Below are 26,058 nucleotides of genomic sequence, written 5' to 3'. Positions count from 1 at the left end.
AAAGTGGATGTGCAGCCAAGTCCCGTCTTCGGGGCAGGAGCTGCCCCAGAGTGGGCCCTGCCTTGCTCCAGCGCCCCAGCTCCCACTTGGGGCCTCTACCTTGGACCTCTGGTCCCCATTATTGAACCTGGCTTCCCTCTGTGGTCCGCAGACTGACCATTCCCCTGAAGCCCTTTGTTCTCTTGCACTCCTGGCCCCTGGCTTTTCCTTCTTCCCAAGCCCTGTCTTCCCAGCCTTCCCTCCTCCCTCTCCTCCCCTCAGGTCCTCACTATGCCAACCCAGTTGCCCAACTGGCGTTTCATCCCACAGGCTGGAGCAGGGCTGCAGAAGCCTGAGCTGAGATTTTGGCAATGCCTCTGCCCCTCCCAGGTGGGGCTGTGCCTTCCAGCTCACCCTGACACCCTCTGCCCAAAACTCAGTGGCCACCAAGCCTGGGCCACGCTCTTCCAGTTCCCCTGCCATCGTCAAGGTGGGCAATACAGCATGGAGGATCCGAGTGCCAACTTTAGAGCCAGATGGCCTGGGCTCCACTACTTTACCAGCTGTGCAACTTTGGGCAATAGTTTAACCTCTCTGTGCCTCAACATTCTCACCTGTGCCACAGTGCTAACATTCCATTTCTATGGCCACAGTCATTGGCTCAGGGATGGGCACATGATCCAAGCCAGGCCAGTACAACTCAATTCCTGTCATTTCACTGGACCTACTGGGAAAGAGAAGTTTTCTTCCCATCAGGGTTGCTTAATTGGGAGGATGGGAGTCCAGGGCTACCTGCAGCCATCTTGCCACCATGAGGAAAACCTGCCCCTAAGCAAAACCATCAGGGAAGAAAGTAGAGCCAGAACACCTAGAGAGACATGGATTCCTGTTACCAACCAAGCATATGGATCCAGCCATCCCACCCTTTTAGTTTTAGGCCAATAAATTCTCTTTTCTGCTTAATCCAGTGTGAGTCAGATTTTGGTTACTCTCACTGAAATTATCCTGACTAGTATGGATTGATTTCTTAACAGGATACCAATGAACATTTATGGGAACACTATTATGTAACAGGGCCACCCTGTTCATGTTACATTCATTTCATTACCTCATAAATTTTCAAAATCGCTTTGCCAAAATCACTTAAGAACAGTAGTGAATGAACACCACATATGTCACGGAAGAATTTTCAAAAAGTGGTGTTCCCCCATATGCTTTTTAGTTTTAACATTTAAAAAATCATTTTTCGTGCTAAGTTTAAGTTGTTGCAAAGGACATAATTACTCCCATACTGTAGGTATTGACATTTTCAAATAAAGCTCGTACATCACTTTTTCAGTTATGAAGTTCCACTTATGCAAGATGAATACATTCTGGAGATCTGCCTGCCCTGCAACATTGTACTTATGGTTAACTGTTCTGTGTTGTACACATAAGAAGTTGTTAAGAGGGTAGGTCTCATGATAAGTGTTCTTACCGCAAACAAACAAACCAATAAAATCTCTCAGATCACCTTTTTTTAAAAATCTCAGATCACTTTTAAATGCATATTGTGGAACCTTAATACCCCAGTGATTTAATACCCATCACGATCCATTTACAAAATAGTGAACAAACCCTTTTAAGAGTCAGAAATTTTGCATCATTCGTTTCCTCCTTCAACTTGTGTTTCTGTTCCACGTCCCATATGGAGTTCTACCCAAATATATGTTTGAAGAGCTTTTGTTGATCACCCATCATTTCTCTCCAACAAAATTGTATAAATTTAAATATTTTCAATTTCCTATGATCATAAGGCTGTAAGGTTTAAATTTTCTTTAATTTGTATTACTGTACAATTACAATGATCAGTAGTATACAATCAGTTAAAACAACAAAGATACTGACAATTATAAAACATAAAAAGTAACTATTAGAAACATGTATCTTAATGAGATGGATGATTTTTTGGTGACACTGAGTTTATCTTGTTGGTAACAAAAATTACTTACTGCTAGAGTGAATCAGGTTTTGGCATCAATTCTATCCCCACTTTCCATATAGAAAACTACTGTGGAAAACTACTCAGCAATAAAAAAAAATTGATTCATGGAACAACTTGGATGAATTTCAAGGGCATTTTGACTAAAAAAAGCCAATCTCAAAAAGTCAGGGGGCTTCCCTGGTGGCGCAGTGGTTGAGAATCTACCTGCTAATGCAGGGGACACGGGTTCGAGTCCTGGTCTGGGAGGATGCCACATGCCGCGGAGCAGCTAGGCCCGTGAGCCACAACTGCTGAGCCTGTTTGCCTGGAGCCTGTGCTCCGCAACAGGAGAGGCCGCGATAGTGAGAGGCCCGCGCACCGCGATGAAGAGTGGCCCCCGCTTGCCACAACTAGAGAGAGCCCTCGCACAGAAACGAAGACCCAACACGGCAAAAATAAATAAATAAAAATTAAAAAAAAAAAGTCAGATACTGTATAATGCCATTTCTATAACATTAATATATATAATACTGCCCTTTAAAGGGCAATATTCAGAGACGGAGAACAAATTAGTGGTTACCAGGGGTTAGCGATGGTGCGGGGGAGGGGTGGATGTGAGAATAAAGGCACAGCACCAGGAAGATCTTTGTAGTGATGGCATAGTTCTATACTTTGATTGTAGTGGTGGTTCTGTGAATCTACACACGTGATAAAATGGCATAAGCTATTCACACACACACTGCACCAGTGTCAGTTTCCTGGCTTTGATATTGTACTGCAGCTACAGAAGATTAACCACTGGGGGAAGTTGGTTGAAGGGTATGTCAGACCTCTGTATTATCTTTGCAACCTCCTGTAAATCTATAATTATCTAATACTTTTTATTTTTAAAATTTTGTTTATTTATTCATTCATTGATTTTTTGGCTGTGCGGCCCGGCTTGCAGGATCTTAGTTCCCCGACCAGGGATTGAACCTGGGCCCACAACGGTGAAAGCACAGTGTCCTAACCACTGGACTTCCAGGAAATGCCCGCTAGTACTTTTTTAGAAAAAAAGATACATGCTCAGAGAAACTGGCTTCACATCAATCAGAAGATGGTCTGGAAGGAGTTTTGTTACAGCCATGTCCTTCAATTCTTTAAATTTCTTCAGCATAATATGCCAGAAATCATTTCGTCATCTTTCATCCAGTTTAATTTTAATGCTGTATTAATGGGCAATTCAATTAGGTCCTCCTGTAATTTTGTTTAAAACAATGCATGAGAAACGACCTGATTCATCAGCACTCGTGAGTCAGTCGTCAAGTCATTTCTCTTGCGTCCACAGAGATACTGCCATTTCCCTTTTGTTTGGTGCCCCCAGGACACCAAAAACATGCCTAAGGACGGGGCGCTTTAGTGAGACTGAGGGTGGGTGACAGGGATGCTTCCTCTGTAAAGTGGGAGAAGATTAATTATAAAGAGGGAGGGAGACTGAAAACCAGCTTGACGCTGCATCCACTCTAGTTGTCAGGCAGGTCAACCTTGGAAAAGACAGTAAATGGAAGTTGAGGGTCTGGAAACCCTTTCTTCCTTTGGAAAGTTATCAAGACATGCCATCACCCCGGGGTGAAGCCAGACCCCATTCAAAGATCCTATTAATAGTTCAGTTTTTATATCAGAGGAAAGCTAAGAGCAGTTGAGTCATTCACCTGACAGCACCCAGCAAGCCAATGAACTGGAATTGGCTTGAACTCAGGTGACTAACCCCATTTTCTTTCAACCACACCGTCTTATGCAAACAAGGTTTCGGTATTTTCCCTAGTTATCACATGGGTAAGTGCAAAAGTCAGGCATTTGTGGGCTTCAGAATTTGCCTTGTGTGTTACAGTTTCGAACACTGTTAATACTACCTGCTGAGCACACAAGTTCTGGCAAAGATCGGTTGTCCAAGAAAACATTAATCATTAATTTCCTCCTTACCGCCCCCCGCCCAAGAAATCCAGCTTTAATTGTCACAGAATTGTTGCATTGTGACCAGCAGGTGGCACCACCACCTCACAGTTGTCTTGGTGACCTAGTTGATTGCTGACTCATTGATTTGGGGAAAATTCCATTTTGTCCTCAGCTGTAGATTAAGGTGAAATGGAAACAAAGTTTGCAGCTCTTTCCTTCTCTCCCACTTTGGCTTCTTCATGTTTTTTCCCCTCAAAGATGGGCAGCGTCAACACCTAGCTCTAACTGATTTGGTTTCCTTGGAATTTCACGTCTTTGGTGCCAAAGAGGAGTTTAGCTTGTAGTTTTGGCTATGACTAGGTGAAGAATAAATATGTTGTAAAAACTCACTGAGCACTTTGCTTGGATCGCCTCATTTAATCCTTGCAGTACGACAAGGAGGCAAGTTCTGTTTTAATAACAGTGATTCAGACCTGGGACACCTGGATTCTGTTTTATTGTTTTGGGAAATGTTCATAAAATGTTACATCATCAGTTTTTCTCATTGGAAGTTTATTATTTACAAACCCTTATTGGATAATGTGGTCTATTCTGGGTGACTACAATAAAATGGGATGAAAATTAAATGATCCGTAACTATATATATGATAATTTCATTTATAACTATTAAACACATATAATATTTATATTTATTATATAAATATATACATGTATGTGTGTGGTATACGCTGTGTGCGAGGCCAGTGGGTACCAATCCTCACCAACTCACCTGGCTTAAAGGAGATGTGTACATGGCTCCTTCCCAGATGAAATGCTGTTACTAAGTATCCCTATATGGCAAAAGATTACCAAGCCCAGTAATTAGATTAATCCGGTGTTACCCAGCTAAACCTTACCATGCAAATAAAAATATCATGATCCAAAGAAGTGGTGATTCACTTAAGACACACGGTAGCAGCAGTGGCAAAGCCCTGATTCCCTGTCCCTATAGCAGAGTTCCTTCCAGATATACAGCTCTGACCTGTGGATTTAAAAAAAAAATTCTGAATACAGGCTTCTCTTTGCTCTCTCATTTATCTCTTGATAAATGTCATTCTTCCTGATTTGGGCTTTGTGACAGTTTGGATTTCCTTTTAAATATTAAATCTGTCATTTAACTAATTGATAATCTATCAAATGTTGTGCTAGTTACAACTTTGATAATGTCTTCTATGTGGCCAAGTTTGAGGACAGATCATTCACAAATTTCATTTAGGGTCATACTGACTCATGAAACCCAGGACTGGCTACATAATTTGTGGGGTCCAGTGCAAAATGAAAATACAGGGCCTCTTGTTCAAAAATTCAGAATTTCAAGACACAGACAAGAGAGCACTAAACAAAGTGTGGGCCCTTCTGAGAGTGAGACCCTGCAAGACTACACAGATCACACAGTCATGAAACCAGCTCTGATTAAGCTTCTTTGGTTTTAATCATCCAGCACGCTACAAATTGGCTTCTTTAAAGTATGTCCATTGGAATTGCTTCCAGCTGTGAATAACAAAAATCCCCACAAACAATGGCTTAAGCAAGTAAGATTTTCCTTTTTTCCATGTAATGAAAGATCCAGAGGCAGATAAAGGACTTCTGCCCTTCTCTCTTCCTTTCCCACTCTCTTTACAGTCCAGCTTTGTCCTCCTGACACAGGATAGCTGCAGAATCTCAAACCATCATATCCGCATTCCCGCTGGGAAGAATGAGGCATGGCACAAAGGCTTCTCCTCTTAAGCGTTTGCCTTTTTAATTCAGGAAGTGAAAAACCTCTTCAGGGGTTTCTGCCTACATTTCCTTGACCAAAACTCTCACGTGGCCACTTACATGCAAGGGAGGCTTGGAATTAGTGTCCCACTGTCCAGCCTCAAGTCGAGAAAGGGGTGGAAATGGTTGTGGGAAGTGTTTCAATGATCTATTGCTGCAGAACAACTACCCCAAAACTTAGTAGCTTAAAGCAAGCGTTTTATTAAATCTCATGACTTTGGAAGTCAGGCATTTGGGTAGGGCTCAGATGGGTGATACTGATGGGGGTCACTTGGTAGCTGAGTCTGTGCAAAGAGTCCAAAACAGCTTCCCTCACATATCTGGCATGTCGGTGGGGATGGCTGGGAGGCTGAGTTCAGCTGGGGGATTCTACACGTGGCCTTTCCAGCATGGCGCTCTCAAGTGGCCAAACTTCTTACATGGCAGCTCGGGGCTCCCAGAAGGTGTTCCCAGAGAGTGTTCCAGTGTCAGAGCAGAAATTGCACAGCCTTTATGACTAGGTTTTGCAATTCCAGAGAGTCACTTGCATTGGACTCTTCTTTTTTTTTTTTTTAGGGTATAGTTGATTTACAACATTGCATTACTTTCTGCTGTACAGAAAAGTGTATCAGTTATATGTATCCCTATATCCACTCTTTTTTGGATTCTTTTCCCTTAGAGATCATTACAGAGTACTGAGAAGAGTTCCCTGTGCTATACTGTAGTAGGTCCGTATTAGTTATCTATTTTATATATAGTAGTGTGTATATTTCAATCCCAGTCTCCCAGTTTATCCCTCCCCGCCGCCTCCCCACCCCCCAGTAACCGTAATTTTGTTTTCTACATCTTAATCAAACCTGTCTAGATCCAAAAGAGAAGACATAGACCCAACAGTGTAGTGAAGCCAGCTTAGATTGGCGAGCAACATTTTCAAAAATTTTGCAAGTCGGTTGTCAGACACAGACTTGAAATAAGTCACAGTGGGAGTATTTACACCACAGTAATTGGCAAACACTACAAATCAGGACTTTTTCCCTCAGAAAGCCAGTTGTTAAGCATTTAGTGGCATAACACTGCATAGAACTCACTTCTCTACCCGGAAAGTATCAAAACGTTTGCATCCACAGCAAGGCAACCTCAGTATCCTCCAGATAAGCTTTCTTTGGTCCAGCCCACATTTCTGTGTGGTCCACAAGAGTATCCTGAAAGATCTTGTCGAATGCTTTCTACAGTCTGTGACCCACTAGTCTAGTAACTCCATACAAAGACAAAATTCAGATGTTTTGGGCTCAACTTGTTCTAAAAGAACCAGTGCAAACTCCTAGCACCACCACTTTCTTTCCACGTCCTCAGTTACTTGTTCTAGAATTCTTTTTCAAGAATTATTTTGGTGTGTAATTTCTGAAAGCCTCCTCTTTAATTTTTCCTTTCTTGAAAATTAAGATAAACTTTTTTTAAACTTTTAAGTTTGTGGTATAATACACATACAGAAAAGGGCATAAAATATAAATATATACTAATTGATAAATAACTACAAATCAAAAATTCCTGGAACTACCCACAATCAGTAAGCTGAATGTCAGGAGAATCCCAGAAACCCAATATGTGTCTCTCCCAAGAGGAATCCCCTCCTTCCCCTTGGGGAACCACTTTTCTGGCTTTCATGGAATTTACTCCCCTGTTTCCTTCATAGTTCCAGCAATTTTCTGTGTATCCCTAAGTCACATTGTGGAACTATTGACTGTTCTAGGAATGGAACCAGGCTATATGGATAACTGGGACAAACTTTGCCCAAATCTGACATTTTAGTGCTTCTTTCTTTCGCCACAGTTTATCAAAGATTAATGAGACTGATTTCACAACCATAGTTGTATAATCTTTCAGAAAATTTTAGGCCCAAACTGTCTAAATCATGGATGTGGTATCATGAGATTTCATCAGTATTCATCAAAATGTTAACTTCTCAGGAAATAAGAGATTGAAAATTTAAATATGGTTTCTGCGGAGCTCTCCTCTATCAAATCTACTTAGAGAAAAGAAAAATAATTGTTACAAGTATTACAGTATATATAAAACTTCATCTATAACTAATGTATAAAATATTATACATAGTTACAGATATTACACAACACTGTTTATATTTGCATTCTACCCATATTTAGCCCTGCAGTTCCCACCCTGTGTTTTATGTGCTTCTCAGTGGGGCTGTGTTGACAGGATGCTCTCTTCTCGACTAGGCATTCACCTGGGCCCCCGCCAGCCCCTCAAGTTTAGCAAGAATCCTACTGAGTAACTTTATTTATTTGTTTAATTGAAGTATAATTGATTTACAATGTTGTGTTCATTTCTGCCTTACAGCAAAGTGATTTGGTTTTATATATATATAAATACACATATATATATACGCACACACATATATATACACATACATATATATATTCTTTTTTTAATATTCTTTTCCATTATGGTTTATCACAGGATATTGAATATAGTTCCCTGTGCTGCACAGTAGGACCTTGTTGTTTGTCCATTCTATATGTAATAGCTCACATCTGCTGACCCCAGCCTCCCACTCCATCCCTCCCCCACCCCCTCCCCCTTGGCAACCACCAGTCTGTTCTCTACGTCTACGTGTGTCTGCTTCTGTTTCATAGATAAGTTCATTTGTGTCATATTTTCGATTCCACATATAAGTGATATCATATGGTATTTGTCTTTCTCTTTCTGACTCACTTCATTTCTACTAAGTCACTTTAAAGAGAGTCCCTCACCCTTGATACCCGATCAAGGTCCTCATCTCCAAACTTTCACGTGCAAGTCCTTGCCCTGCCGTTAGCAAGAACGCTGTTCGGTCAGTTTAGCAAGGATCCCCCTACCCTGATGTTTCCTCTCAGTAATTTTCCACGCACTGGCCTGGTCACCCTGCTCCTTGGCTATAAATCCCCCCTTTGTCCTTGTTGTACTTGGAGTTGAACCCCATCTGTCTCCCCTGTGGCTCCTCATCGGAGTAATTTTTCCTTTAACACCTTCTTAAATCCAGGTATCATCCACGGTGTCAGCTGATCTCTGCTTCTCTCGTCTTACTCATAAGCCTTGAAATCCCAATTTTTCTTCTTCTCAAGGCCCACTGCTTAAACTTGGTGTCGTTAAAAAAAAAAAAATTCCTAGTGTTTCTCAGCCTATTTTAGCCAGTCTCATACCTGGAAACCTGCAAGGGCCCTGAAGGAGGGGGAGAGAAATCAGCCTCCACCCCAGGCCGGCCATCTGTCCCCCCACATCCCCGCTGACAGCCTCATTGCACAAACACACACGCGCACACGCACACACACACACACACACACCAGGCCGGCCATCTGTCCCCCCACATCCCCGCTGACAGCCTCATTGCACAAACACACACGCACACACACACACGCGCGCGTACACACACTCTCTCGTCTTACTCATAAGCCTTGAAATCCCAATTTTTCTTCTTCTCAAGGCCCACTGCTTAAACTTGGTGTCGTTAAAAAAAAAAAAATTCCTAGTGTTTCTCAGCCTATTTTAGCCAGTCTCATACCTGGAAACCTGCAAGGGCCCTGAAGGAGGGGGAGAGAAATCAGCCTCCACCCCAGGCCGGCCATCTGTCCCCCCACATCCCCGCTGACAGCCTCATTGCACAAACACACACGCACACACACACGCGCGCGTACCACACACACACACACACACACACACACACACACACACCCCTTGCCTACTCTCCTGATAAATGCCCTGCACAGAGGCGTGAGGAACATGGGCCACTCCAGCTCTCTCAGGATTCCCTCAGAGACTGAGATTCTATTTTATCGCAAAGCCGTTGGTGACCCTACGATATCTTCTGCACTTTACTAGGTTCCCCATTTCACACTTTATTCTGTTAAACTCCAGAGACCGTACTGAGGCTCTATTCTGTATGAGGCACTATGTGCAGGTGCCCTGGTGAGTGAAAAAGGATGACAACACAAGAAGATCATTCATCACCTAGTAAAAGAAGGAACAGCAAATCTTTCTCCCTTCAAACAACCATGTGAAATGTTCAAAACCAAACAAGCAGTTCACGGTCTAGGGGGCGTGGGGGGAAACTTCTGCCCTAAAATACGAGTCCCAGGGAGACTGAGGTCTCTGAGAGAATACGGTGTGATTTGGGGGCCTGAGGGGACTTGGCTGAGCCTGGCTGGTGGGGGACAGGAGAGCACCCCTGTGTGAATGAACAGCTTGAATCAGTGTGTGGAGACCCGGCTCTCCTCCCTTCCGCCCACCGCCAGCCTGTTCTTCCCCTGTAGCCCGTATTGTATTAGTTTGCTGGGGCTGCCACAGACTGGATGCCTTCAACCACAGAAACTTATTTTCTCACAGTTCTGGAGGCTAAAGTCCAAGATCAAGGTGTCGGCAGGTTTGGCTTCCTCTGAAGTCTCTCTCCTTGGCTTGTAGATGGCCTCCTTGCTGTGTCCTCACGTGGTCTTTCTTTTGTATACATGCATCCCTGGTGTCTCTCAGTGTGTCTCTGTGTCCTAATCTCCTCTTCTTATAAGGACACGAGTCATATTGGATCAAGGCCCACACATATGACCTCATTTTACCTTAATCATCTCTTTAAAGGCTCCTTCTCCATATACAGTCACATTCTGAGGTACTGGGGGTTAGAACTCCAACCTATGAATGTCGAGGGGACACAATTCAGCCCATAACACCTGTCTTGGTCAGTGGTGTCACCATTCAAGACCACGACACAACAGACAGGAGAAAAGTTGAAAAAACCTGGATCCTTGAAGACACCAGTGTCCTTGTTAGATGAACAATAAATACATGTACTTGTGGTTTAAGTCACTGCCAGTCAGGTGTCTTGTCACTTGAAGGAAAGCATTCCTGCCTGGTACATTTCTCCTGCATCTAGCACAGTACCTAGCATACAGCAAGCACTCAATAAGTATGTGGAAACAAAGGAACTCTCCTGCTTCAAAGCCTTCGGGAGCTCTGCATCCCCTCTTATGAGGCTGAAACTCCTTAGCAGATCATATGAGACTTGCTTCCTGTTCAACATCCGGTCTCATCCCACATCTCCAGTTTCCACTCCCTCTCCACCCCTCCCTTGGGCAAAGTCAGTCTTTTTGCTGCGTATAATTAATCAAGAGGGGTGCAGGGAGAACCAACAAGAGAGCAGAGGGCCGAGTGCATTTCCAGGGCTTAGGGAGGCGGAGAGAGGCGCGTGTGAATGACTCGGAGGCGATGCAGCCCTAGGGCAGGAGGGGACTCTCTTAGCAGACAAGGATGGGGAGGTCTTTAGAGCAGGGCTGGAAAGACCAAAGCTTGGGTGAGCGATTAGGAGGTCCTTGAAGAGACACAGGAAGAAGGAAACACAAGGTTGAGGAAAGATTACTTTCTTTTCACAAAACCAGGAACCATGGTGAACTGGGCTTCCATAACAAAGTACCACAAACTAGGCGGATTCAAACAGTAAACATTTATTCTCTTGCCGTTCTGGAGGCCAGAAGTCCAAAATCAAGGTATCATTTGACAGAGTTGATTCCTTCTTGGAGGCTCAAAGGAAACTGTTCCATGTCTCTCTCGTAGCTTACGGTAGTTGCCAGAAATCCTTGGCGTTCCTTGGCGTTCCTTTTAGCTACATAATTCCAATCTCTGCCCCCACTGCCACATACTGCCTTCCTACTATGTGTTTCCATCTCTGTGTTTCTTCTACTCTTCTCATGAGGACATCAGTCATATTGGATTAAGGATCAACCCCACTCTATTATGACCTCATCTTAATTTATATCTTTTTTTCTTTTTGGCCTGAAGCTTGCGGAATCTTAGTTCCCTGACCTGGGCCCCTGGCAGTGAAAGCAACGAGTCCTAATTCCCTGGACCACCAGGGAATTCCCTTAATTTATATCTGAATTACACAGCCAAAGACTGCATTTCCAAATAACATCACATTCACAGGCACCCGTGCCAAAATCTGTGTTGATTTGCTAGAGCCACCATAACAAAGCACCATAAATTGTGTGGCTGAAACAGCAGAAATGTGTTGTCCTATAGTTCTGGAGGCTAGAGGTCCAAAATCAAGATGTCAGCAGTGTTGGTTCCTCCTGAGGGCCGGGAGGGAGCAGCTGCTCCATGGCTCTGTCCTCCGCTTGTAGACGGCCGTCTTCTCTCTGTGTCTCTCCACATCGTCTTCCCTCCATGCTGTCGGGATCCAACATAGCCTTTTGTGGGACACACTTCGACCTTCAGCAGTCCTTTGGCGTGGACTTTCATGCTAAGGGGACGTTCCGAATGCTAGTAGCTGACCACCTGAGAGCTCTGTGAAGGCAAGGGTGGGGATTTATCATTACATTTTTTTTAACATCTCTGTTGGAGTATAATTGCTTTACAATGGTGTGTTAGTTTCTGCTTTATAACAAAGTGAATCAGCTTTACGTATACATATATCCCCGTATCCCCTCCCTCTCACGTCTCCCTCCCACCCTCCCTATCCCACCCCTCTAGGTGGTCACAAAGCACCGAGCTGATCTCCCTGTGCCGTGCGGCAGCTTCCCACTAGCTATCTGTTTTACGTTTGGTAGCGTATATATGTCCATGCCACTCTCTCACTTCGTCCCAGCTTACCCTACCCCCTCCCCATTATCATTACATTTTATACAATAATCTAAAGAGAAGAAAGATTTGCTGTTCCTTTCTTTACTACGTAATGAGCTATCTTCTTGTGTCTCAGTTAGTTTTTATTCTCCATAGCACCTGACACAGTCCATCGTATGGAATAGGGTCTCAGTAAAGGTCCATGGAGTGTAATGGGTTTTATTTTCTGTGTACCCCGGGCAGCGGGGCCAGTGCCTGGCATTTATAGCAGAGGATATGGTACAGGCTGGTAATTGGGAGGCTAGACTTTCATACTGGACAGACTGGGTGCAAATCCCAGATTTGCCTTGTTTTGGCTCTGTGGCCCTGGATATTAACCCCCCTAAGCCTCTATTTGCTCATCGGTAGAATGGGAACCCTAAGAATATTTACCCCATGTGGTTGTTTTGAAGAAAAAAATTACTTACTGCAGATATTCAGCGCTGTGCATGGCTCATGGCAAGTGCTTGCTAAGTGCTGACCCCTGGTGGGCACACATGAAAGTGTATTGACTTGAACTGGTAGCGGCACAATATTCCCAGTCCAGAATACCTTTCAGCATTTCAGCGTGCGTCGTAGAACATGGGGCAGTGCCTGGCTTTTCTTCTGCCGGGTCCAGCCCTAACGCAACTTGCCTAGCCATAAGGCACACTAGATAACTTTCCCACAATGGCTGTGCGTATGAACATCAGAGGACGCTCCTGGGCTTTATTCATCTGAAGGCAGTGATCATCTAATGCAAAGGTTCATTTCCATGGTTACGAACTTTGCTTTGGTTTGTTTGATCTTGGAATCCAGGTCCTTGTTACTGCATCTGTTTCACAATTCAACTTAAAGAGAAAAAACGTCAGAGGGAGGGAGGGAGAGCTGCTGGGCAGGAGACAGGCATTAGAGTGAGTGGGTGGGGCCTTGTCTACTTAATAGCCCCAAAGAGTGGGTGGAGAACCTTTGTTCTGCATCCTTGGCAAGTCAGAACACAGAGAGGAATGATGTGAGTCCATGGCAGGATTCCACTGGCTCTGGCAAACAGAGGGGAGAGGGAGCTCTCAGATAAGCCATTTATGTTCCCAACAGAGGCTGAGCAGGTTCCTCACCTGCTCCCCACTGCCCCCCTGCCCCCACCCAAACTTTGCAGGACTCTGATGAGCCTGGGTACACAGAACACCTGCCAAATAGTCTTAGGGTCAACCCCAGATCAAAATGGACCTTGGCTTCCAAAAGGCAAAAGATGAAAAAGGCTGGCAAAAGGGCTTACCTTGCAAAAGGGTGCTGGCTCCAGACCCTACACGGGCAACTAAAAACATCCTCATCACCTCCAGGTAGAAGAAAGTGATTGGAGCTTGTGGAGGAGGATCTTTGCTACACAGGGTTGACTCTGAGATTTCCTGGAAGTGTGGCGGACAGTGGGGAGAGGAGTCAAGATTGATGGGGCAAAATACAGCTAGTTGGTTACAATCCTCTCACTATTTATTTATTTGTTTGTTTATTTATTGATTGGCCGCAGGATCCTAGTTTCCTGACGAGGGATCGAACCTGGGACCCTGGCAGTGAGAGCGCCAAGTCCCAACCACTGGACCGCCAAGGAGTTCCCACAATCCTCTCACTTTTAAAATTATGATGAGTTACCGGGACTTCCTGGTGGTCCAATGGTAAAGAATCCACCTTCCAGTGCCGGGGACGTGGGTTCGATCCCTGGTCAGGGAACTAAGATCCCACATGCCTCGGGGCAGCTAAGCCCTTGCGCCGCAACTACAGAGCCCACGCACCCTGGAGCCTGCACGCCACAACTAAAGAGAAGCCCTCGTGCCGCAACAAAAGATCCCGCATGCCTCCACGAAGATCCCGCGTGCCTCAGCTAAGACCTGACACAGCCAAAAATAAATAAAATAAATTAATAATAAATACATCTTAAAAAAAAATAAAGAGTTACCATTTCTGACATTTGCTTTATATCAGGTCCCAAATGAGGTGATCTCCTGATGTTATTTCTGGTCCTTACAACTCTCAAGGTGGACCACATGGGTCCATTTACCTATGACTGTGAAAACCCGAAGTAAGTGACATAAAACCACAGCCACTTTATTATACTTGCAGATTCTCTGGGTCAGGATTTGGAAAGAGCAGCCTGGGGACAGCTTGTCTTTGTTCTACGATGTCTGGGGTCTTAGCCGACATGTTCCAGCACCAGTCCTCCGATACCAAGTGGTGTCCTAAAATACAATTCAGTTCTGACACGAACTACCTGGGGTGAGCACGGACGCCACAAGTTACGAGCAAAGTCCTTCACAAGAGTGTCCCCACTTCATCAGACACCAGCCATAAACCCATCTGCACTTCTGTTGAGCCAGTTACAACTTCGATGCTTCCCACAATGCCCACAGGTTTGAGAATTAATTAGAATGATTCACCGAACTCAGGAACGTGCTGTATGGACAATTACCATTTTATTATAAAGGATACAAATGAACAGCCAGATGAAGAGGTACACAGGGCGAGGTCTGGGTGGGTCCTGAGCACAGGAACTTCTGTCCCCATGGAGTCAGGGTGCCCCACCCTCCCAGTAGATAGAGATGGTCACCACCCTGGATGCCTTCCCCAGCCTCGATGTCCAGAGTTCTTTTCCAGGTTTAATTATGTAGACTTGATTGATGAAGTCATTGGCCTGTGATTGCACTCAATCTCCAGCCCCCCTTCACTCCCTGGAGGATGGTGGGTGAGGCTGAAAGTCCTAGCCCTCTAATCACTTAGTCTTTCTGGTGAGCAGCCACTCCAGGGATTTATGAAATCTGAGCCAGGAACTATGGACAAAGACCAAATATATTTCTTTGTACACGACAGAGTCATTGAACCTCTGAGTCTGAGTAACCTATTTTTTTTTAAATTTATTTTATTGAAGTATAGTTGACTTACAATGGTGTGTTAATTTCTGCTGTACAGCAAAGTGATTTAATTATACATATATATACACATTGTTTTTCATATTTTTTTCTCTTATGGTTTACCACAGGATATTGAATATAGTTCTGTGCACTCTACAGTTTATCCATTCTATATATAACAGTTTGGGGACTTCCCTGGTGGCGCGGTGGTTAAGAATCCTCCTGCCAATGCAGGGGACACGGGTTTGAGTCCTGGTCCGGGAAGATCCCACACGCCGTGGAGCAACTACGCCCGTGCACCACAACTACTGAGCCTGCGCTCTAGAGCCCTCGAGCCACAGCTGCTGAAGCCTGCACACCACAACTACTGAGCCCGCGTGCCACAACTACTGATGCCTGTGCACCTAGAGCCCATGCCCCACAACAAAGAGAAGCCACTGTAATGAGAAGACCGTGCACCACAACGAAGAGTAGCCCCCCCGCCCCGCTGCAACGAGAGAAAGCCCGCACCCAGCAACGAAGACCCAATGCAGCCAAAAATAAATAAATTAATTAATTTTTTAAAAATAGTTTTCAGCTGCTAACCCCAAACTCCCACTCCACCCTTCCTCCACCTCCCCTCCCCCTTGGGAACCACAAGTCTGTTCTCTATGTCTACGAGTCTGTTTCTGTTCTATAGATAAGTTCATTTGTGTACATTCTAGATTCCTCATGTAAGTGATATCATATGATATTTGTCTTTCTCTTTCTGACTTACTTCACTTAGTATGATCATCTCTAGGTCCATCCATGTTGCTGCAGGTGGCATTATTTCATTCTTTTATGGCTGAGTAGTATTCCTTTGTAGATATGTACCGTATCTTCTTTAACCATTTATCTGTCGATGGGCATTTAGGTTGTTTTCATGTCTTGGCTATTGTGAATAGTGCTGCTATGAACATAGGGGTGCATATATTTTTTTTGAATTATAGGTTTGTGCCGATATATGCCCAAGAGTGGGCTGGATCATATCATATGAGTTACCTTCTATCTGAATGAAGTGTTGTGGCAGAGGAGTTTTCCAGAGATAACCTCAATAATGTCTCCCATTCCACATGTTCTTCTTACAATGAGACTTTAAACCTCTTACCGTCAAGAGGTGAACTTGAAGACACTATGTGACTTCCATGTCTCTAAAAGGCAATACAGTTTCCTCCTGGCTCCCTCTCTTGGGATATTTGCCCTTGGGACTTGCCATGCTGTAAGGGAGCCCAAACACATGAAGAGGCCTCACGGAGGTATCCCACTGACAGCCCCAGCTGAGGCCCCCCAGACAGTATCAACAGTAGGCATGAGAGTGATGAGTCTCCAGATGGTTCTGGCCCCAGCCATTGAGACTTCCCAGCTGTGGTATAATAATAAATATTGTATATGGTCTTTATCCCCCTTCTTGGCCCAGAACTTCAAAAACCCTTGGAATTTCCTAAGTGATATGAGTTTCTTTTTTATTCGAATGACTGACCCATTGTGGCCTCTAGCTAGCTTCGAGAAGGCAGTCACCAGAAAGACCAATCATGTAAAATTTTTAGCCGCCCATTCTCCAGGGAGAGAAGAGCTCTGTTAAAAACTCTTGAGGGACTTCCCTGGCGGTCCAGTGGTTAAGTCTCTGCGCTTCCACGGCAGGGGGCATGGGTTCGAGCTTTAGCTGGGGAACTAAAGATCCCACATGCCGCACGGCGCGGCCAAAGTAAAATAAAATAAGATAAAAACTCTTGAACCACAAGATCTGGAGAACTTCCAGATTGCATCCACATGTCAGGAGGGTAACAGACTCCAGCTCCACAGGTCCTGCACTTGGATCCTCCTTGACTTAGTACCTCTTCATCTGGCTGTTCATTTGCATCCTTTACAATAAACCAGCAAACACAAGTAAAGTGTTTTCCTGAGTTCTGTGAGTCAATCTAGCAAATTACCAAATCTGGAGAGGGGGGCCATGAGAACCCGAAGTCTGTAGTTGGCCAGGCAGAAGTGTGGGTAGCCTGGACTCCCCATTTGCAGCTGGGTCTAAAGTGAGGGCAGTCTTGTGGGCTGAGCCCTTTAGCTTGCAGGTAAATGGTATCAGCCCTTTAACTCCAGGTGGACAGTATCAGCATTAAATTGAATTGTTGGTTGCACAGTTGATGCCAGTGAGTTGGTTGTTGATGTGGGAAAAACTTCATGCAGACTCCTCTGGGTCAGAAGCTTCTAAGTGCTGACTCTGAGATCTAAATCCAGTCTACCTGGGTTCAAGGCACTCTATCCACATTATTGCACCGTGATACCAAAACCCCTAAAGTAAAATCCCTTTGCATATCAACTTCTTCTCTCCTCTAGTCGCCAGCTAACCGTCATCGGACCTGCCATGATCCCTTTGGTGCTGCTTGATCCTCTTTTATCATCCTTTAAACCATTTATTCTCAAATTTTATTTCTGCCAGGAAACTAAGGACAGATGTGTTCCCATGAACGGCGCGCTCCCTGTGGGGTCCCAGTTCACAGGCTGTGGCACAGATGAGGGAGCTCCAGGGATGTTCTATGGCACTAATATTAATCCCACACTTTTTTCTTCACTCTAAAGCACACTGAGAGCACAAGTGAGGAGAGGGGACGCATTATTGGGATAACATTGCAATCCACCATAAAACGTATAAAAAAATGAATCCTTTGCCACATTTGGTCCTTAAATATTTTTCCTGATAATCACCAACCAGCCAGCTTTGCCACTGGCGGAGGCACCATGGTTCGGGTCCACAGCTTCAGACACTTGGATGTGGTAGACCTGCCATGTCAACAGGTAAATTTTCTTTCTACAGATCCAACTTGCAACCATGCCTATATTGGTTGTTTTATTGTTCACTCACTTTACATATTTTCCTTAAAACCTGAAGGTCTTTTATCATATGCAATGTGGCTCTAACCTCCTTCTGTTCAACAGTTTTTATTCAGTATTTACTTATTTACATTTGTGGCCGCACTGTGCGGCTTGCGGGATCTTAGTTCCCCAACCAGGGATTGAACCCGGGGCCACGGCGGTGAAAACGCCAAGTCCTAACCACTGGACCGCCAGGGAACTCCCTATATTCACTAGTTTTCAGCCCGGCATTCCTGTCCCCTCCCAGCTAGGTCATTCCTTTGTCTTCTTCCACTGGAAATCTCTACATCCTCTTTTATTGATTCTTCCCTGCTTGTTCACATCTTCCAAGGCTAAAAGCCTCTTCAGTAGGCTCCTAATGAAGAAGAAGTTCACAAGATGTGCTGTCTCAGGTGCAGTGACTCAACTCAGGAGTCCAATCATCTTAAGTCTTCTAGGGCTGCCATAACAAAATACATAGATGGGGTGGCTTAAACAACAGAAACTTATTTTCTCACAGTTCTGGAGGCTGGAATCCTGTTTTGATTCTTGGTGAGGGCCCACTTCCTGGCTTGCAGACAGCTGCCTTCTTGCTGCATGCTCACATGGGGGAGAGAGAGAACAAGCTCTCCTGTATCTCTTATAAGGACGCTAATCCCATCATGGGGCCCCACCCTCTCATGACCTCATCTAAATCTAATCAATTCCCAAAGGCCCCACCTCCAGATGCCACCACATTGGGAGTTAGGGCTTCAAATACAAATTTTGAGAAGACACAGTGTTGTCCGTAGTACTGATGGATACATGGTAGAAGCTGACCAAGCTTTTAAGCCTGAGCAACATCTCCCCCAGGGCTAGCTGGCAGTGCAAATGGGGAAACACAATCAATTGTTCCAAAGAGCTTTCTATTCAGATTTCCCAATTTCCCATTTCTCTCATGCAACGTAGAACAGAAGGGCTTGGAAGATAGGCTACCTGGGGTTTGAATCGTAGTTTCTCTACTTACTAGCTGTGTGACCTTAGGCATGTAGCTTAACCTCTCTGTGCCAATAATGATACCTACCTTATAGCATATTTGGGATGGGGGGGCATTATATGACATATGAAAGTAATGTGCTCAGCACTTATTGAGCCTTTTAAAAAATGTTAGCTATTATTCTTCCCATCTAATACTAGAAGTAAGCTTGTTGAAAAAGTATAAAATGTAGTCTCTTGTTGAAAGAGTATAAAATGTAGAAAAGGAAAGAGAAAAGGAAAGATAAGAGTGGGAGGGAAAAACTGGGGTGGAGAGGCAGTTAGGACAAGTCTCTGGAAGCATTTACACACTGCCCTGAAGCAGTGCTATGCAATAGAAATGTAATGCAACCCACACATGTGAGCATGAATCAAAACACACATGTATAATAATTTTAATTTTTCTAGTAGACACATTAAAAAAGTAAAAAGAGGGAATTCCCTGGTCGTCCAGTGGTTGGGGCTCGGTGCTTTCACTACTAGGGCCCGGGTGCAATCCCTGGTCAGGGAACTAAGATCCCACAAGCTGCATAGTGTGGCCAAACAAACAAACAAAAACACAAACAACAACAATAACAAAAAAATGTAAATAGAGACTGGTGAAATTAATTTTAATATCTTTTATTAAACCCAATTTATTTAACTCATAATAATATATTTTATGCAACCCAATATTTAACACAATGTATTGACTACTGTATGAAATCAATCTAAAAATATTAATGTGATATTTTACATTCTTTATTCATACTGTCTTTGAAATCCAGGGTGTATTTCATGCTTACAGTACATCCTTTTTTTTTTTCCATGATTGTACCATAGTGTATTTGCATATTTTGAGCCACTTCAGTTATTTTGCCATGATGGGTGGTGAACATATGGACATCCTTGCACATAAATTGGTCTGTTAATTTCCATAGAAGTGGAATTCCCAGGTCAAAGAGTGGAACATTCTTAGAATCTTTTAGACTGGATGTATTTTGCAAGCTGCTTTCCAGAAAAATTTTCCATGTTTATATTCCCATCAGCTATGAATGATTACCATCAAAAAACAAAACTTTGTTGAATTGTAGTAAACAGTTTTTAAAATTTGCCTTAATGTAATTTATTTCTTTAATACATTTATTTATTTATTTATTTATTTTTGGCTGAGTTGGGTCTTTGTTGCTGTGCACGGGCTTTCTGTAGTTGCGGCGAGCCGGGGCTACTCTTCGTTGCAGTGCGCGGGCTTCTTATTGTGGTGGCTTCTCTTGTTGCGGAGCACGGGCTCTAGGCGCGCGGGCTTCAGTAGTTGTGGCACTTGGGCTCAGTAGTTGTGGCATGCAGGCTTAGTTGCTCCACGGCATGTGGGATCTTCCCGGATCAGGGCTCGAACCCATGTCCCCTGCATTGGCAGGCAGATTCTTAACCACTGCGCCACCAGGGAAGCCTGCCTTAATGTAATTTAATTTAAAAACTTTTAATAGTGGTTTTAATTTGCTTTCTTTTGATTACTAGTGAGAATGAACACTTTAATGTTTATTAGCCATCTGTATTTCTTCTGAGAATTGCTCATTCTATTATTGGGGTATTAGCATATTATCAATTTTGGGTGTACATTATGTGTAAACTTTATGGAAAATAATTTTCCATTTTTATGTGGTTTTAAATTTTATTTATATCTATGATTTTTTAAAAGCTAAATCTTTTTTGTGGCCCCTCCTGTTGCGGAGCACAGGCTCCGGACGCGCAGGCTCAGCGGCCATGGCTCACGGGCACAGCCGCTCCGCGGCATGTGGAATCCTCCCGGACCGGGGCACGAACCCGCGTCCCCTGTATCGGCAGGCGGACTCTCAACCACTGCGCCACCAGGGAAGCCCTAAAAGCTAAATCTTTTTACAGACTTGCAACTAGTAGATGAATAAGTCCTGAAGAGCTAATCTACAGCAGAGTGATCAGAGCCAACAATACTGTATTATAAGCTTCAAAGTTGCTAAGAGAGTGGATCTTAATTATTCCCACCACAAAAACAAAATAATTATGTGACAAGATAGAGGTGTTAGCTAACATATGATGGTAATAATAGTGCAGTATATAAATGTATCAAATAAACACTTTGTTTACCTTAAATCTGCACAATGTTATGTGTCAATTATATCTTTTTCTTTTCTTCTCTTTTTTTGCCACACTGCTGCAGCTTGTGGGATCTTAGTTTCCCCACCGGGGGTCGGACCCAGGCCCCCAGCAGTGAAAGCATGGAGTCACCGAGTCCTAACCACTGGACCGCCAGGGAATTCCCAATTATATCTAAATAAAAATACATTTTTCAAAAAATAGGGCTTCCCTGGTGGCGCAGTGGTTGAGAGTCCGCCTGCCGATGCAGGGGATACACTATGCAGGGGATACGGGTTCGTGCCCCGGTCCGGGAAGATCCCACATGCTGCGGGCATATAATTTATTTTCCTTTTTAAAATTAATATTTGTCAAAAAAAAGCTAAAGCTTTTAATTTTTTTTTAAAAGGTCTCATTTTCTTGGTGATTTTTTCTGTCGTTCATATTCTTAGACACTCGGGGGCCATCTGAAGGTCACCTAGGTTTTCTGTATTTGCCCTTGCTTTTAATTTTTTCATCTTTCAGGAGTTAATTTTGATATATGAAGTCAGGTATCAACATTTATTCCCCTACCCACCCATTATCGCCAATTTCCTTACAGCCCATCTTCATTCAGACAAGCCCCATTTCAAGTGCTTGTGACCACACGTGGCCAGCGGGGACCGGGTTGGCTAGCACAGGTCTACTGTTTCAGACATTCACTCTCATGTCCCTGAGTATTTGCCATGACTTGGAGGCGCCATGTAGAGAGGATATTTTTAGAAGCTGTTGACACATCGAGGCTCCAGGCAGCAACCATCAGCTCATGGCTGCAGCAGTATCCTTCGTCATGACATCACCTGATTTCTTTTATGGTGTTGGAGCACTCCTTTTAGCTTCCCACCTGAGGGCTGATATTTAAGGGCCTGTTTTGGTTCCATCTTCAGGGTTATTTTTGTTTTTTTTTTTTTTGCGGTACGCGGCTCACAGGCCCAGCCGCTCCGCGGCATGTGGGATCTTCCTGGACCGGGGCACGAACCCGTGTCCCCTGCATCGACAGGCGGACTCTCAACCACTGCGCCACCAGGGAAGCCTCCATCTTCAGTTTTGAATTCATGTAACCTGTGGCAACCCTGAGGCTCCTGGAGCTGACTGCTGTATTCAGTTTCCACAAGGCTGAGTGGAGAAGTGGGAAAAGGAGTTGGCCACAGCGTGGAAAATGGTGGCAGGGCCACAGGGAGATAATGCTTGGCAAACTTGATGGCTCGTTAACCACACAAACCCTCTGAGGGGCATGTGACTCTTCCTCAGAGCTTTCATTAGTGGAATGAAGTCCCGAGAGCAGAGTTAATGAGCCCAGGATCTGGGGGTGGGCCTCCCCATGAGCCACCAGGCTGCATATGGATAAACCATGTTTTCACAGCCACATCACCCACCTGGGTCAGTCTCTTAAAACTGTGCTCTTACAATTATGCCTGGGGGATGGGTTGGACAGTATATTTGGGCACAGGGCCACTGCCCAACTCCGGAAGGTCCCATTACCATTGCATTTTATAGAGATTGGTACACCCTAGACTATCTTCTTGGAATACAACAAGGAATATGTGCCCCTCCCCATTTGTACAACCTGCCTCCCTATTTGACGAGGCAATTTGGAAAAGGAGTCAAGAGATCTGGCTCTGATCCCAACTTCGTCACTGACCAGTTCTGTGACCTCTCTCTGAGGCCATTTTCCTCACCATAAAGAGTGATTCCATGGGTTGATTTGGATTTTGAGGTATACTTCTTGGAGGGTGCTCTAGCACCCTCCAGTTCTTTGTGTTCATGTTTTTGAGAGTAAAGGACCACCCTTGGGAAAACAGCTGAAAAGAGAATGGATTGGTAGATAGCATCATCTTCATGTACCTCTTTATAAACAGCAGCCCAGGGCCTACAGGACTAAACCCAAATCTCTTTGAAGGTCCCTAAGATCCCACCCTCTCCAAACTCATGTCCCACTTCTCCATCCCCCTCATCCGGTGCTGTAATTATAACAATCTTCTCAAGGTCTCAATAACCCCCAGTCTGTAACTCTGTTTTTCCTCCAGCTCTTTCCTCTTCCCCTCTTCAAGTGGGAAACCCTCCTACAGATTCAACTTTGATGCTGACTCCTACAGGGAGGCCTCTCTGACTCACTCTGGCTGAGTCAAAGCTCCTAAGACACATAACTTGAATACAATTCACTCCGGTCCTGAGCGCGGGCAGGCAGAACGTGAGCGTCCACAGAGCCTCATTCCTCATGTTCTCATGCTTCCTAGGACAACCCCTGCCCATAGGGATTCTCCTGTGAATTCCAGTTTTTCTATTTTCAACTCTGCATTACCTTTGCATTAAACAGGAAAAAAAAGTAAGGTAAATGATTATGGACTCAATACAGATTATACTCAGTGATGGATGTCTGAATTCCCAATCTCAAGTTCTCTTTGAATTTTGAGGATAGAACCCTATGCTTCAAGCTGCCATTTTACCCAACCTGCCCTGTCCTTCACCTTAATCACTCATTCTATCAGTTAGGTTTAGCAAGAGAGGAATGCTAAAATTTCTTTTGAATTTACACATTTGAACATGGATAAGCCCCCCCCTTCTATAAAAATAACATATTGGAATAGTTAAGGGTCTTAAAAATAGGGTTGCCAGATAAAATGCAAGACAAACAGTGAAATTTGAATTTCAGATAAATGGTAAATAAACTTAGTATAACTGTGTCCCACTGTATAACGTCCTTACCGTGGGACATACACTAAAAACTATTTATCTGAAATTCAAATGTAACTGATGTCCTCTATTTGTATTTGCCAAACCTGGCCACCCTACTTAGAAGTCACCTCCCCTAACTTCCCTTCAGCACAGGACCACCTTTGACATCGTTTACATGTGATCCTGTTGTCTTTGTCTTTTTTTTTTTTGGCTGCATTGCGTCTTCGTTGCTGTGCACGGGCTTTCTCTAGCTGTGGTGAGCGGGGACTACTCTTTGTTGCAGTACTTGGGCTCTAGGTGCACGGGCTTCAGTAGTTGTGGTGCACGGGCTCAGTAGTTGTGGCACACGGGCTTAGTTACTCCGAGGCATGTGGGATCTTCCTGGACCAGGGCTCGAACCTGTGTCCCCTGCATTGGCAGGTGGATTCTTAACCACTGCGCCACCAGGGAAGTCCCTTGTCTTTCTTAAATCATCTTATGAGACAGTCCATATAATTCTGGACAATTTTCATTGTGAGAAAGTGCTTTGTTATAGTGAGGCAAAGTCTGATTTCCATATTTTTCATCCAGTGTTATTCTAGTCTCATCACTATTCTTTCTTTTTTTTTTTTAATCCACTTCTTATTCTTTGCTTAGTTTTATTTATTTATTTATTTTTGGCTGAGCAGCTTGCAGGAGATTAGTTCCCAGACCAGGGGGATTGAAACCGTGCCCTCAGCAGTGAAAGTGCGAAGTCCTAACCACTGGACTGCCAGGGAATTCCCCTCATCACTATTTTTTCATAATAATTTAAAAAAATACATATTTTGGGACTTCCTTGGTGGCGCAGTGGTTGAGAATCCGCCTGCCAATGCAGGGGACACGGGTTTGAGCCCTGGTCCAGGAAGATCCCACATGCCGTGGAGCAACTGGGCTCATGTGCCACAATTACTGAGCCTGCGCTCCAGAGCCGGCGAGCCACAACTACTGAGCCCGCATGCCGCAACTACTGCAGCCCACGTGCCTAGAGCCCGTGCTCTGCAACAAAGAGAAGCCACTGCAATGAGAAGTCCACGCACCACAACAAAGAGTAGCCCCTGCTCTCAGCAACTAGAGAAAGCCCACACAAAGGCCCAACGCAGCCAAAAAATAAATAAACAAATTTATTTTTTAAAAAAACTACATATTTTGTTTACAGAAAAGTTTATACCACAAACAGCAGTTCCCTGTTCCATTCTTTCCCATTCCTGAGCATTTCTTTCTAAACTTTTAGCTCTTCTGGTAGATACTTAATAAGCAGTATGAAGTGCTACTTCATTACTATTTTATTATTTTTGCAAATTTTATTACAAAAATTTTCAAACATTCAAAAGTAGGGAGAACATTATAATAAGCCACATGTATCCCTCACCCAGTTTCAGTCATGATCAACTCATAAACCATCTTGTTTCACCTAGACTCCCATACCCTAGCCCTCCCCTTTCTCCCACCACTGGCACCAAGATATCAGATCACCTATAAATGCTGCAAGTACAGCTACTTCTTTATTCAGCACTTTGGATCTTGTCTACTGAGTCTGTCTTAGACCCTTAGGGCTGCTATAACAAAATAGCACAGACTGGGTGGCTTACACACAACAGAAATATATCTCTCAAAATTCTGGAAGCTGGGAAGTCCAAGATCAAGGCATCAGCAGATTCAGTGTCTGATGAGGACCTGCTTCCTGGTTCATAGACAGCTCACTATGGCAGGAGGGACAGGGGAGCTCTCTGGGTCTCTTATATAAGGGCTCTAATCTTATTCATGAGGGCTCCACCCTCATGACCTAATCACGTCCCCCAAATCCCCACCTCCTAATACCATCACATTGGGGGTTAGGATTTCAACATATGAATTTTGTGGAGGGGACACAAACATTTGGTCTATAGCAGGGTCCTAATATACAAGATCATTCAGCACCTGGAAGCCATCCGTTGTCCCTCATTTACTTCCTCTTACCCTCCCGAAATTTATATGATGATTTTTGGTTAAACAAATATTTCAGAGTTTACTTATTATGATTAAATGAAATATCAGTCATTGGTGAGCCAAGTAGAATACCATGGCTACGTTTCCTTTCTTGTACACCCTTTTGCTCTTCTTGGAGTTTATCGGTACTTCTTTTTCATAATAGTCCCCCAGTATCTGTCCTTCTCTTCTTTCTTGTCATACTAGAAATCC

This window comes from Physeter macrocephalus, chromosome 8 (genome assembly GCF_002837175.3).
Source record: "Physeter macrocephalus isolate SW-GA chromosome 8, ASM283717v5, whole genome shotgun sequence".
NCBI classification, from domain to species: Eukaryota; Metazoa; Chordata; class Mammalia; order Artiodactyla; family Physeteridae; genus Physeter; species Physeter macrocephalus.
Note: the sequence above shows the minus strand (reverse complement) of the source record.